This window comes from Euprymna scolopes, chromosome 27, assembly GCF_053919585.1.
Source record: "Euprymna scolopes isolate OS-2025 chromosome 27, ASM5391958v1, whole genome shotgun sequence".
In the NCBI taxonomy this organism is placed as follows: Eukaryota; Metazoa; Mollusca; class Cephalopoda; order Sepiida; family Sepiolidae; genus Euprymna; species Euprymna scolopes.
In genome coordinates this window covers 102,344,039-102,359,916 of record NC_136508.1, presented here as the reverse complement: position 1 = coordinate 102,359,916, position 15,878 = coordinate 102,344,039, and positions in this window count along the sequence as shown.

Genomic DNA, 15,878 nt, shown 5'->3' with positions numbered 1-15,878 from the left:
TTATAACTATATCTCTTAAGATTTGTACTTTAAGGTAACACTGGCATGGATACACGGCGTTGCCCGAATTGAGAGAGCTTGTATACCAACGAAAATTTGCAGAAAAATAAACTGTGTATCAATCAAAATAGCATCGAGTAGCCGTGCGAGTGCTACAAAAAGATAATGATGATGATGATGATGATGATGATGATGATGCTGATGATGATGATGATGATGATGATGGTGGTGATGATGGTGATGATGATGATGATAACTGCAGTATGCTGGCTTAAACCTGTATAGCGAATTAGAAAAATAAGTGAAAAAAAAAAAACGCTAATGCGCTAGATGTCACAGCTACAACAACTAATAACGTCACGACGGGACAAATTAACATTTTTTAAACGTATATTGAGTTTGCTAATTTTTTAAACGTACATTGAGATTGCTAATTTTGAATATGAATTACAAAATGCTGATAATTCCCCAAAACATCTGACCTTGACTTGCATAAATGTCGACGAAAAAGTGACCTTTCTTTGTAAACATATGGCACATAACAGTTGAAAAACACAGGATGAATATTTTTAGTCAATGTTTAGATATTTTTATCCGAAAAATGATGTGTCTAACGATGCCACTCTTGTCACAGTTTGATGCGTCTATCAAAAGTTTTTAGCAGGAAACAAAAGACACAAACATATAAACAAACACTAATGTTATATGCTATATAATAGATGATATTGTCTATATAATAGATGATATTTGAATAGTTAATGAATGTCTTCAAGTACATGATTATTAAACTCTATTTAAAAGTTGAAATCTTCCAGCCATTTTAACTCCTTTTATGTGCGTGAAAAGTAGCAAGTGGTGCTTTCTGACGAAAACTTCGTATATATATATATATATATATATATATATATATATATATATATATATATATATATATATATATGTATATATATATATATATATTGAGAGAGAGAAAAATAGATATATTGAGAGAGATGGAGAGAGAGACCAAGAGAGGGAGAGGGGAAACAGGAATAAACCTAGTAAGGTGGTCATCAACGTTTCGTCTCCATTGCAAGACTTGCTCTGGATTAATGAAATAACGTAAAAAAACACCGATAAATGTTTTTGAAAATATATTTTCAAATACTTGTATTGGTATTTCATTTTCTTAATTTCATTTATGAAGAAGAAGACTCGAAATAAAGAGGATACGTTGATGAACACATTACTTGGTCTGTTCTTTTTTATTTCTCTATTTTGTCGGAATATTATTGCCATTATACTCATTATCTATATATATATATATATATATATATATATATATATATATATATGTATACATATAATTATATATATTTATATATATAATTAAAGATACCTGTATATATGTATATATGTGTGTGCGTTTGTGTGTGTATAAAATATATATAATATATATGTATAAATAATTAGTCCTCGTGCAAAAGATCAGCACACAACGTGTTTTAAATAATAATAATAATAATAATAATAATAATAATAATAATAATAATAATAATAATAATAATAACAAAGGTTTTCGCTGGCGAGGACTACTATTGACGTACCCAGTTATACAGTCCGTTTGAAATTGTCTATCTCTATATTTCTCGTTATGTATTGAGTATTTGTTAATGAAACCTATATGAAATATGTTCCTTATTAAATTTAAAATATGTGCTGCTCCGAAAGATGTTTAAAAAATTTAATATAAAAAAAGTTATTTTTAAGTTTTTGTTAAAAAAAATCAGTTTTTTTCATTATTATAACCTGTAATACAAAGAGGGGTTTACAAAAAATTAGTTGTGGGGCGAGGAGAAATGCAAACTGAAACAGAGAGAATATTCATACCTGTAATAATACAAGAGGGTGCTGAAAAAAATGAGTTGTGGTGTGAGGAGAAATACAAACTGAAACAAAGAGAATGTTCAGACCTGTAATAATACAAAGAGGGGTTGCAAAATGATTTGTGGTTTAAGGAGAAATACATACTGAAATAGAGAGAAGGAGAGTCTTAAACTATAATCTTAAAAAGATGAGATACAATTTGGAAAAGCATTTTATCCAAGGCATGAAAATTGTTAAACAAAATGTTTTTACTATAGGCTTTAAAATAAAGGAACACGATTCAATTTTAAATTGATTCATTGTCGAAGTGCATTTTTATAAATTTTACAAAGTAAAGTATAAAAATTTAATTTAAATTGAATCGAAAAAATGACCGTAATTGTAATGCACATTTTGTTGGAATTTAAAATCATTATCTTTCATCTAGCTATTAATGATGTAGATATACAATTTTCAATGATTGTTTTTCTTAAAAAATGTAACAGAATGTACATTACATAAAATAAATTCAAGGTAATTTTTACTGAAAATATTTATCACGACGAAGCTCAGCTAGAGTAGAGACCAAGGGGCGTGTTTCGAACGCAACTGTAATAGTCAACATGAGGCTATTTAATAATGTTTATATATATATATATATATATATATATATATATATATATATATATATGCTGGGTTTAAGTTAAAAGAAAATGAATTTTTCTTTAATATACAAAAATCGTAAATGTTTAATTTTATAGTTGTTCTGTGTTTGTAATCTAAATATTCAAAATGTAGCAATTATTTTTAAATGAGATTTTTAATACTAAAAAAAAAGTGTCTTTAAAAAAACAAAATAGAATGGCAGCCATCCGAGGTGTTCAGTGGTTTCTTATACTTTGTTGATTTAAAATAACGTGCCTAATCATTTCAGGTCGTGCAAAAATCCGTTGTATCTGAATAGTTAATTTCATTCGTTTGTGATTTATTCTAATGTCCTCGTGTCGTTTCCCTTAGTGTTTTTGTCATCCAGTATCCAAAAGCTTACTAGGCAATGCTTCTTGATTAGACAAAAAGAATTGGGTGCGATGTCTAAACTGATACCCACGTTTCTTGGAAATGCCTACCACGATAATATTTTGATATCATCTTCTTCTTCAATCCTGGCCGTGTCCTCGGCTTTCACACCTCTATACATCAAGGCACACATGTACCTTATGTTGAGGCTGATATGGCGTAACCTACTATCAATCTCCCAACATTTCATGACTAGTTTTAAGCTACTTCAGCTGTTTCTGTTTGACTACTGTCCTCAATTCGACTGTTGTAAGCAGTCGCAAAAACAAAACTGCCCATACATCGCTCCCTAGCGTTGTAAACCTCTACATGAACCTAAAACTAAATCTAAACTATTGTCGTTATTTCTCGCACTTTGATTACAGCCCTTCCTCAGCTGTCCTTTGGTTGACTTAAAAAAAAACACTTACTTATTTCCTTTGTTCTTCCAACAAGACGTATTCTTTTTTATGTGTGTTATCTGATAAACGAATAATCTCTTTTTATTATTTCTATTTATATCTATTTTTACCTCATTTCACAAGCCTACATATGATTATTACACCATTATGAGACGTCACAGTAAACATACCAGTCGAGAAGTATTGAAAACATTTGACCAAGGACAAGGCGGTATTTCGTGTTGCGAGCTACGAGAGGCACAAGATAAGATAATAACTTTCATCCAATTTCGAACGAACAGGAATTTTGTTGGAAGCGTAAACTACTTATACTTAACCAAAAATAAAACGGGAACAATGTATAGTAATTAATTGAGAAGAGTAAGTCAGATCCTTGTTTTTAATCGCATGCAAGCGATTCTATAAGTCACTCCGTCGGTCGGTCGGTCTGTCCGTAACACTTTTTTGCTTGCCCTTTCGGGTTAAGAACAAAGGCTTGTTGTTCATAGATGCTGTTCTTAGCTTTTTAAGTTATTCTTAACCTTTTGGCCAAGATCAAATTGTAGTATCTGTTCCGACCGATACTACAAACAAAGACCATATGAGGGGGCAACCTCGCATATAAGATCTTGGTCAATATAGAGGCAACCCTTCATAATCACTATCCAGCTCCGCTACTCCCCGGGGAATTGTTCCCTACTTCCCCTTCACTTCTCACATTAAAAATCGGCCTTGTGCCAAATTTGCTCGGTGGGGGAGCAAATAAAAAACACTTTTCTTTGCCTTTTGACTAAGATCAAAGTGTAGTAACCGTTCTTACTACATGATGTACTTATGTTAGTAACTGTGATATAAAGTGGGGGATCACTTTTCAGTATTAATTTAATGTAAAATGATCACTTACTTTACAACCAGTCTCAAAGCCATTAAATTCATTCTCCAGATCATTCAAATTGTTTTTGAAGGATTCCAGTTATATTTTTTAAGCATTCAAGTCATTCTTGAGGTCATTTAATTCATCCCTCAGTTCATTAAAGTCGTTGTAAGTCATTAACTTTTTATTTATTTAAGTCAATTCAACCAATTTTTGGGTAATTTTAGTTTTATCTTTAAGAATTTCATGTCAATCCTACATTAACGCATTCATTCATTACACGAGAGCACGTGACTAATGACTATCGGTCTTGTTTTTGCGGACGTGGCTTTTTTGCAGATGTTAATAATTTGTAGGTTTGCAATTGGTTGGTTTGGTATGTCGTTATCCGCGATAAACTCATGAATCAAATAGACACATCAAAGCAATACTTTATATGTTTTTACGTTCTTGTAAAATAACGGCGGTAAATCTATTTCGTCTTATTCCCAATTTTTTTTTTGTTAAAGGCGGGGAAGTCGTTTATTATGTTTCACTGTAAGATTCGCGTGGGCAAAGAAAAAAAAATATAGAAATATCAGAGGAGACATAAGAAAAAGAAACTGCTGTCTGTTTGAAGGTTACAATTGTCATCGTAATGGCTAAAAAACTGAACCAAGCTACTAATAAATCCGAATGACAAGTTGTAAACGTTACATTAGTTTTTATTATCATGTTTTACTAATGTGCTGTTTCTTGTAATTATTATTTAAAAAAAATAGATTATGATTCTTTCTTGGTCTTTCTCTTTTTCTCTCTCCCTCAATCCCTCTCTCTCTCTCTCTCTCCATATATATATATATATATATATATATATATATATATATATATATATATATATATGTGAGTGCGTGCATATATATATATATATACAATTATATATATGTATCTATATATATAAATATATATATATATGTATATATACACATATGTATATATGTATATACATATATGTATATATATATATAAATAGACGAATTGTTTTTTCTTTCAATCTCTCTCTCTATCTCTCTATCTCTCTCTCTCTCTATATATATGTATATATATATATAGTTGTATATATATATAGAGAGAGAGATTAAGAGAGAAAACAGACCAATATATATATATACATATACCTTCATACATACAAATATATGTGCATATATACATATATATATATATATATATATATATATATAGGATTTCTCTCTCACATACACACACACTCTCTCTCTCTACATATATATATATATATCTATATATATATATATATATATAAAGAGAGAGAGAAAAGACCAATATATATTTATACACATATATATATATATGTATATATATATATATGTATATATATGTGTGTACCTTTATCCATATATATATATATATATATGTATATATATATATATATATATATATATATATATATATATATATATATATATATATATATATATATATATATATATATATATATATATATATAAAATAAAAATAAAAATACCAGCGGTGGTTTACGGTATGTTTGAGAAAAAATAGAAAAACCGAATGTCATAGATCATACGAAAAAGAGAACAGTTTTTAAATCCTACCCATGTCGGGAAGGACAAACATATGTGTGCGTATGGGAAGGTTGGGTTGTTCAAATGTCTATATATACACTTTTTAAAATCCGTTAAATAAATATGTACACTTTTTTTCTGTAAACTTATTCATTTTGTTGAAATATTTAAGGAAAAACGGTTCGTCAGGATCTGTTTTGATATTTTGCTCTCTGATTATTATTTTCCCTGTGCTAGGTGCCAAATGGTAGAAGCCTTTTCCTTGCGTAATACTATTAGTCTTTAATATTAGTGCTGGTTATAAAAAGTCTTCTTTTAGCTCTATCTATCACGCATTTAATAATTTTCGCATGATCTAAATTAAACGATTGATCGTGTTCTGCACACCCTTCCCATACGCACATATATGTTTGTCCTTCCCGACATGGCTAGGATTCAAAAACTGTTGTCTTTTTCGTATGATCTATGACTTTTTCTTTTCTTGCATTTTTACTTCAATATCCTGAAGATGTCCTCTGAAATAAGGACGAGACGTTGATTATTTTAATAATTTCATTCGGTTTTTGTATTTTTTCTCAAAACACACACACACACACATATATATATATATATAAAATATATATATATCGGAGTTCTCTCTCTCTCACTCTCTCTCTCTCTCTCTATATATATATATATATATATATATATATATATATATATATATATATATATATATATATATACCAGCATTTCAGCCCGGCGTTGAGCAAAAAAAAAAAAGTGATATTATTAAGTCAGGCTCGAACCCGTACCGCGAAGCAGGAAACGAACAACAAAAAACTTGACGTCTTTGCTGTTACGACCACCGCCAAACCGGAAGTGATTTACGTTTAAATGAGAATACAATCGAAAGGATAGGATGACTTTAAAAAATGGCGGCGAAAACAGCGACCTCGCCCCCTGTAATGATGTGCCCAGTTGAAGGTGAAAATGTTTATGTTTTTAGGCGATTTTACGATATTTGTTGTGTGAAAGCTCACACTTAAAGACGATACTGATCTTGTAAAAATCCGTCACCTCTGTTGGAAGGTTAATGCAGACATGCAAACATACATACATACATTTATATATTGGTAACTAAAAATGTTCGACGCTAAGCGATTAAAATGCTTGCCCTATCTCTGAATACCCTTTATGTAAAATTTCAAAAGTGAAGACTAGAAATTGCTTGTATAATTTTGTAGAGACCGCATAGGTCAACTTTTTAGATCCATAAAATGTTTATATCATACTTATATCATACTTATTTGTTTTCCTAGTTAATTACAAAATATCTGATATTTTCCCAAACATCAAGACCTCATAGAGGGGAGACTAAAACTGGTTGCTACCGTGTCAAAAGATCTGAAGCACCAGTAATGTGAGGATTGATTCCAAATATTTCTCATGTGGTGTAACTTCCAAAATTAGGTTTCGTATATAACGTACATTTGTTAGTGTGTTGAGATTCATTTATACAGTAGATATTAATAAATATACCATATTTCCAAAAGTGAAAAGTTAAAAAGTATAAGAATTATTTAAAATAAAGATTTTCCTTGTCGTTATTTTAAATAAATAAAAACCATAGCAGAAAGTTTTAGTCTCCCCTCCAACATGGGCAAGGATTTTTATTACATGTTATATATATATATATATATATATATATATATATATATATATATATATATATATGGATAGATATACATGTATATATAAATACATATATATTAATATATTTTTATATATATATATTTATATATATATACACATTTATATATATTTATATATATATATATATATTTATATATATATTTATCTAACTAATTATCTAAATATTTCATTAAATATATATATTCCTATATATATCTATTCATATATATTATTTTTATATATATATTTACATATATATATGTATATACATTGCTTGATATATATATACATATATATATATTTAATTATTTTGATATATACTTTATATATGCATATAGTTTACATAAACATTTATATATATATTACTTTATAAATATTTACATATATTACTTTATATAAGTTGATATATATATATTTATTTTTATATATGTATATATATTTATATATATACACATATATATACATATATATATACATATACATATGTATGCATATATACACACACACCCACATACACACAAACACACACACACATATATATATGTATATATATATATATATAAATAAAGATTAGTCCATCTTAAAACAGCTTAGTCGTTCTTAGATTAAGATTTTGTGTAAGTAATATCCCCTGAAGACGCCCACGATGACTGGCTGATTTACATATTTTTCTTATATATTCCTCAACTCTTTCTATTTTCTTACCCTATGTTTTCTGTTTTTATTGTTTTTATCATGTATTTTCTTTCTTTTATTTGGTTCTTATTTTTTCTGTCTAACTTAGCATGTACAGCGCAGTTTTCAAACATTGGAACCCCTATGAAAAAAAAAACCCTAAATAACACGTGGTGATATTCTCTACGTAAGACATTTTTCCAAGATTTTTGTTTTTGTGGGGGTTTTTTGTTGCCTTTTTTATCTCGATTTTTTTTTTACAGATTTTTTAAATCTCTTTATTTCTCGCGCTTACGTTCTGCTCTATTTACATGGTTATCTTCATTTTCTTATTTGTATGGTTTACCTTCTTTCTATTTTTTTTCTTAAACCATTTATTCTTTCCTTCTGTCTTTCATTCCTTTGTTCCTGTGATAAATTCTGTTATTCTTTCACTTTCGTTTTATTCTTTCTTTTTCCTATTCCTGTGTCTCTAATATTGTAACGTTAACCAACATCCTATAGCCCCACCCGCAATTGAGACACAATCAAATTAAAAATTCAACTTGCATCTCCCAGTGTTACATAGATATTTATGTACTTATTCTCCGCCATGCGTGACTTCTGGTAACGGGATTTGGTCACTTACATCCTTTCCGTGCTCTCGAACGGCATCGACCGCTCTAACATGATAGTTTGCCCAACGTGTTATTGCTCTTTTTTATAGTAATTTTCCTTAACAGCTGACGTCATTTCACACACACACACACACACACACGCACACATACACACACACACACACGCACATATATATATATATATATATATATATATATATATATATATATATATATGTATACACCCGCCTGCCTTTGTTACACTACCACGTCATAATATGTATAACAAAAAGTAAATGAGATGTTTCCCACAACTATAGACGCTCACGGTAACGAAAGCAAGTGATATATTTTACTATGAAAATGCACGATTCCTATTTTCTCTTGGTAAAATTTAATCATTATTTGAGGAGTATATCAAACAGTTCTCGTCGGTCACATATCTAGATGCCTCGACAACAAAACCCCCAGCACAAAAGCCAAAGCCGGCACACGTATTTGTTTACTATGTTTACGGAATTCAAATGCAGCAATGCATATATATCCTCTTACAAGCGACTCCACAGATTTATATCCGTTATCAACTGATTACTGACCCAAGAGATTCAGGTCTATTCTTGCCACGTATTAACAGACAAGGCCTCGTGTATGTGACTCGCCACAACTGACAGGGATTTCTAGTACATGGGAAAAACTGTGAGAGTAGCGAGGCGCGCTGTCCGAACGGTTCTTTGTGAGGGACGCCATCTTTTGTTTAGCGGAAGCGGAATTTGCGGCGTGACAGTGATTGTTCGATGGCGCTAGCTCGGAGAGAAATATTGCCCTGTAGACAATCGAATAGCTGAGATGTCGAGTGAGCGTTTTGTTAAATAAAAAAAAAAAGAGAGAGAGAGAGAGTGGAAGAAAAGGAGGACTAAAATAATAAAATAATAACAGTGAAACGAAATATCGAGAAATGGCTAAACCACTGTAGAGACATTGAAAGAGATTGTACAAAACTGAAAATAGACACATGTGCGATCCATCAATTCGATATGTAAGATGTAATCACTTAAGCAAAACATGTACTCACATATATGCACATACACGCGTGCGCACCCCCCCATATATATATATATATATAAATATATATATATATATATATATATATATATATATATATATATATACATATATATATTATATATATATCGATGCCTCCATTCAGTCTGAAAAACAAAGGATACCCCCTGTAGAGGCAGCTGCTCGTATAACTGTGAGCCAAAGGCAATCCCTACAACCACCTCTCCTGAATCGACACTATTTTGCTCCAGTGGAAAGGAAAGACCAGGACGACTAGCAGCATTGTTGAGATAAGCACTGACCAGGTTCAACCTTGTTTAACTTCGGTGATCAAGCGGGAAGCGGTGTATATATATATATATATATATATATATATATATATATATATATATATATATATATATATATATATATATATATATAATGTGAGGTTGCTATTTTCCAAAGGTAGCGTAACCAGTGAAATTTAGAATGTGATTTAGAATTCCATTTTCGAAAATAAGGGTTGTTGCCTGATGAGGTCTCTAGTTAGTAAATACTAGTCGGCCGAAACATGCTCATGATTGTGTAGCAACAAACTACTGCTTATGTAAATGTCTATATATTTAATTTGATTTTCACCCCAAACAAGGCGCAGTGACATTTTGAAGTAAAGGACTACTATCGGAAAGTCGGTGGGGTTTTATGAAGAGAGATGAGGAGCAAGATGTCTGTTCACATTACACTTGAACTGCTGCATGTTAGTACAGTTGGGAAAGCAGACTCACGGAAAGGAGTTCCAAAGTCTCGCAGTTCTGGGAAGGAACAATTAAAGTAGAAGGCCTTCTTACATTTAGGGATCTCCACTATGAAAGGTTGGTTTGTCGGGGATGTTCACGTCGGGAGTTACAAGTGCTTGTAGTCCTTCAGAGATTTCGCCATTAAAGTAATTGTAGAACAGGCAGAGGGGTGCACCATTTCGTCGTTCGGAAAGAGGCTAAAGCCAAGGTGATAGTTCAGGAACATATCAGGTGGACGACTCTCTTTTGAACCCTGTTCAGGAAGGAAAAACTAGTAGTCGATGCATCAGCCCACATGTGACAATAGTACTTCATACATGAGCGAATTGTGGTCTTTCAGATGTACAAGATACTTTCAGGCGGAAGTAGTTTTCTAGCACGTTAGAGAGACCCCACTTTCCGCGCAGCAGCCTTGGGAAAATTCTCAATGTATATATTCCAGTTTATGTTTTTTTTATTATTCAATTTTCACCCTAAACAAGGCGCAGTGCCACTTTGAAGCAGGGGGCTACTATCAGGAACTTAATTAGTGGGGTCATTATGAAAGGGAGATTAGTATAAAGATTTTTGTTAACATTGCACTTGAACTTCTGCATAACAGTGCAGTTGGGAAAGCAGAATCTCAGAAGGAAGTTCCAAAGACCCGAAATTCTGGGGAGGAAACTCTTGGAGTAAAAGGCTTTCTTTCACCTAGGGATCTCTACTGTAAAGGGATGAGACTTAGTAGCTTGTCGAGTTTGACGGGGGTACTTACGTCGGGGAGGTACAAGTGTTTGCAGTTCGTCAGAGCATTCACCATTAAAGTATTTGTAGAACAGGCAGAGGGATGCTACATCTCGTCGATGGGACAGAGGCTGAAGCCTAGATGATAGTTCAGGACCTATCAGGTTGGCGACTCTCTTTTGAACCCTGTCCAAGAGCGAGAGACAAGCAGCAGATGCACCAGCACAGATGTGACAACAGTACTCCATACATGGGCGAATGGTGGCCTTGTAATAGTATACGATACTGTTAGGCGTAAGTAGTTTTCTGGCACGGTAGAGGGAGATAACCTTTCTTGCAGAAGCCTTGGCAATGCTCTCAATGTACATATTCCAGATCATATTCCCTGTAAACGTAAGGCCGAGGAGTTTAAAAGAAGTACTTTCAGGCAATGTGTTCTTGGCCATTGCTTATGATGGTAGAAAATGTTTCTTGTACTTATTGAAGGAAACAAGCTTAGCCTTAGCAGCATTGAATGTGACCATCAATTTTTGTCCCCATTCCACTACAGATCGGAAGCCAGCCTCTAGTGTTTCTGCCATTTCCTTGGATATATGTTCATGTTTTTCCCCTCATATATGTTATAGAGACTGGTGTCATCGGCAAATATACTCATCTCCGAAAATTTTTTATCACGGAGGTCAATTATGAATATCAGGAATAATAGAGGTCTAAAGATAGGCCTCTGAGGTACTCCCGCTTTTATGTCACATTGTTTAGATTTACGACCGCCGAGGGAAACTTTAATTTTTCTATTACTTAAGAAGGATTTAATTACATTATGAATTCTTCCAGTGATTCCGTATGATCTAATTTCCCTCAGAAAACCATCGTGCCATACCCTGTCAAAAGCCTTTGATATATCAAGGGCCACCGCTGTACCCCCCCTGTTTTGTCCAATGAACGGTATATATTTTCAGAAACTACAGTTAAGATATATGCTGTTGATCGGCCTTGCCTGAATCCCTATTGTTTGTCAGTCAGGAGTTTAGCAGCTGTTAGGTGCTGGAGTAGGGCTTGATTAACTAAAGACTCAAATATTTTGGCGAAAACTGGGAGGAGGCTAACGGGGCGATAATTTGGTGGGTCAGTTCTTTCATCAGAATTATTGAAGACTGGTACCACAGAGGCGGTTTACCAGCAGTCGGGAAAACAAGATTCGTTAAGGTATGTATTGTAAAGTTTGGAGAGAACTGGAGCAACCTCGGCAAAGCATTTTTTCAATAGCACAGCCGGGATGAGATCTGGTTCACATGGTTTTGAGGTGTCTATTTTTTTATAATAGCATGTACCTGAGAAGGGGTGATTTTCAAATCGTCTAGTAAGGTGTCTGTTCGCAGAGGAAAATCAGGGAGGGAGTCGTGTACCGAGTTCAGTGTAGAGTTTGAGGCAAACTGACTGGCAAGCAGATTTGCCTTGTCAGTTGCCGTGCAAGCAACCTCATGATTGTTTGATAGTGGGGAGATAGTTGACTGCCCATTATTTACTACGTTGTTGTAGATTTTCCAAAAATCGGGTCCCTAATTTCTGTGCTTCGATGCGTTTTTTGATGGTTCAAGAGTAATCAGTCTTAGCTGTCTCTATCACTCTCTTACTATTATTTCTAGCTCATACACAATTCTGTTTATTTAAATCTGCGGAACGCATGCTGCCTTTGATCAATGCCAGCTGCACAAGCAGAAGTCAACCATTGGGAAAAGTGGGGCTTGCTATAGAATTTCCGTGCGGGAACATGTGATTCAATTGCAGTTTGAACCATTCGGTGGTCTCATTTGACGCTGGAAGAGTAAAGGTATTTTTCCATGGAGCATCTATGATGGCTTCCCAATCAGCCTCGTTGTTTTGAGTAGTAGGTCTTCAGTTTTAGGGCGAGAATTGAATGTAGGCTGGTTTCTACCATTAGCACATCGTGATCAGCATTCCCGAGTGGGCTGTGGGCATTTGTTGCACAGTCATCGGGAACCGTTGTCAGAAATAGATCTAGAAGTGAGGCATGTTGATCTTGCTGGTCTGGGAAACGTGTCGGAAATGTAACCAACTGAGATAGGGAATGGGATATTGAGAAGCTATGTGTTGTGCTACCAGCTACGTCCGTGTGATTAGAGAATCCTAGCCAGTTACTCTGGTGGACATTGAAGTCGCAAATACATGTTCCCTGTAAACGTTAGGCCGAAGTGTTTAACGAAAGTACATTCGGGTAATATATATATATATATATATATATATATATATATATATATATATATATATATATCGTAGCCAAATTGAATATTTAAATGATCATACCTTTTTGATGGATATATATATATATATATATATATATATATATATATTATAGAGAGAAATAAAAAGGAACAAGCCGTATTATGTGTTGATCAACGTCTCGTCTTTATTTCGAGACTTCCTCTGGATGAATGAGATTAAGAAAGAAAGAAAATTCCAGTACAAAATATTTGAAAATGTTTCACGTGCACAGTATGATGCAGTTCTATTTAAAAGAAAAACGGAAAAAGACGTTGGAAATTCAAAAATGAGGGGTGAGGGTCGGCTCTTTTTAAGAGAGGGACATTTTAGTGACGTCATATAGTCGGTTATGTAATTTTCCTAATATGAACGCAGGTAATATTCTTTCTGGAAAAAAAGATATATCTGTTGGAATTCAAATATAGGTTTGTAACAGAAATGAAATGACTGTTTTTATGTAATTCATTATTGAGATTATGTGTTAATTATTACAGGGGGTGTTTGAATGGTATGAGAAGGTTAACCTGTGTCTACAGTTAAATAATGTTCTTTTAATAAAAGTTTACTTATTAATTGCGGTATGATATAGAAACCTGCACGTTGTTTAATTGTGCTTGAAATTGCGATAAGCGCAGATTCAAGAAGTCTCCGGCGCAGTTTATTTGAAATAAATTTAACTACTTTTGGCTGTTTAAAGTCAAAGGTGTGATTATGTTGCAATGAATTAGAGAATAATGCACTTATCGAATTGCTATTTTTTATATCTCTCTTATGTTCACTGAGCCTAATTGCATAATACGTTGGTGAAACTCAGCGTAAATTAGAAAAAAAGCTGAGTGAACAAAAAAGAGATATAACAAAATAGTAATTCTCTAAGTGCATTATTCTCTCATTCATTGCAGCATAATTACACCTTTGACTTTAAACAGGCCAACCCCCCCCCCGCCTTTTTGAATTTTCAAATATTTTGTACTGGTATTTTTTTTTTGTTTCTTCTCATTCATCCAGAGGAAGTCTCGAAATAAAGGCGAAGCGTTGATGAACACATAATACGGTTTGTTCCTTCTTATTTCTCTATTTTGTCGGAATACTATTTCCATTATTTTCATCATATATTATATAAAGGGTGACCCGAAATCGGACCCCGACTCAAATAAGGCCACGTTTCTTAGTGGTTTGCCGAATGAAATGGAAATTTGGCCATGACTAGTTTATTATATTCAAAATATCACATCAAAACACAAGGGTCTTTAGTCTATTTTTATCTGTTCTACAGGATATGTTCTAGATGGCCTCCATTTAGCTTTTGTTTTTTGGGGGGTCACTCTGTATATATATATATATATATATATATATAAGTTTGTGTCTATATGTGTGGGCCATCCGACAGTGAGATGAGTTACATCACAGATTAATTACTCTTGTGGTTTAGAGTCTTAAAAATATTGTGTGGGAAAATATTTGATAAAAGTCAATACCAGTCATATCAAATAGCTCAATATACAAGATTGAGCAAAGAGAGATTTGTAAAGTTTAATTTTTGTCTATTAAACATATAGAAATTTTAAGAAAACTTATAATTTATAACAGAATACCTAAAATTTGGTCATAGGATACAGATTTTTGACATTCACAAACAGAATACCTAAGCATTGGTCATAGGATACGATCTTCACAAAAGGAATAGCTTAGCATTGGTCATAGGATAAATATTTTCGACATTCACAAACAGAATAACTAAGCAGTTGTCATAGGATAAATATTTTCGACATTCACAAACAAAATACCTTAGCATTGGTTATAGGATAAATATTTTAAACATTCACAACTGAATACACTAGCATTGGTTATAGGATACATATTTTCGACATTCACAACAGAATACCTTATCATTGGTCATAGGATAAATTTTTTTCGACATTCACAACAGAACACCTTAGCATTATTCATAGGATACATATTTTCGACATTCACAACAGAATACCTTATCATTGGTTATAGGATAATTTTTTTCGACGTTCACTACAAAACACCTTAGCATTGGTTATAGGATACATATTTTCGACATTCACAACAGAATACCTTATCATTGGTCATAGGATAATTTTTTTCGACATTCACAACAAAACACCTTAGCATTGGTTATAGGATACATATTTTCGACATTAACAACAGAATACCTTATCATTGGTCATAGGATACATTTCTTTCGACATTAACAGCAGAATACCTTAGCATTGGTTATAGGATACATATTTTCGACATTCACAACAGAATACCTTATCATTGGTCATAGGATAAATTTCTTTCGACATTCAAAACAGAACACC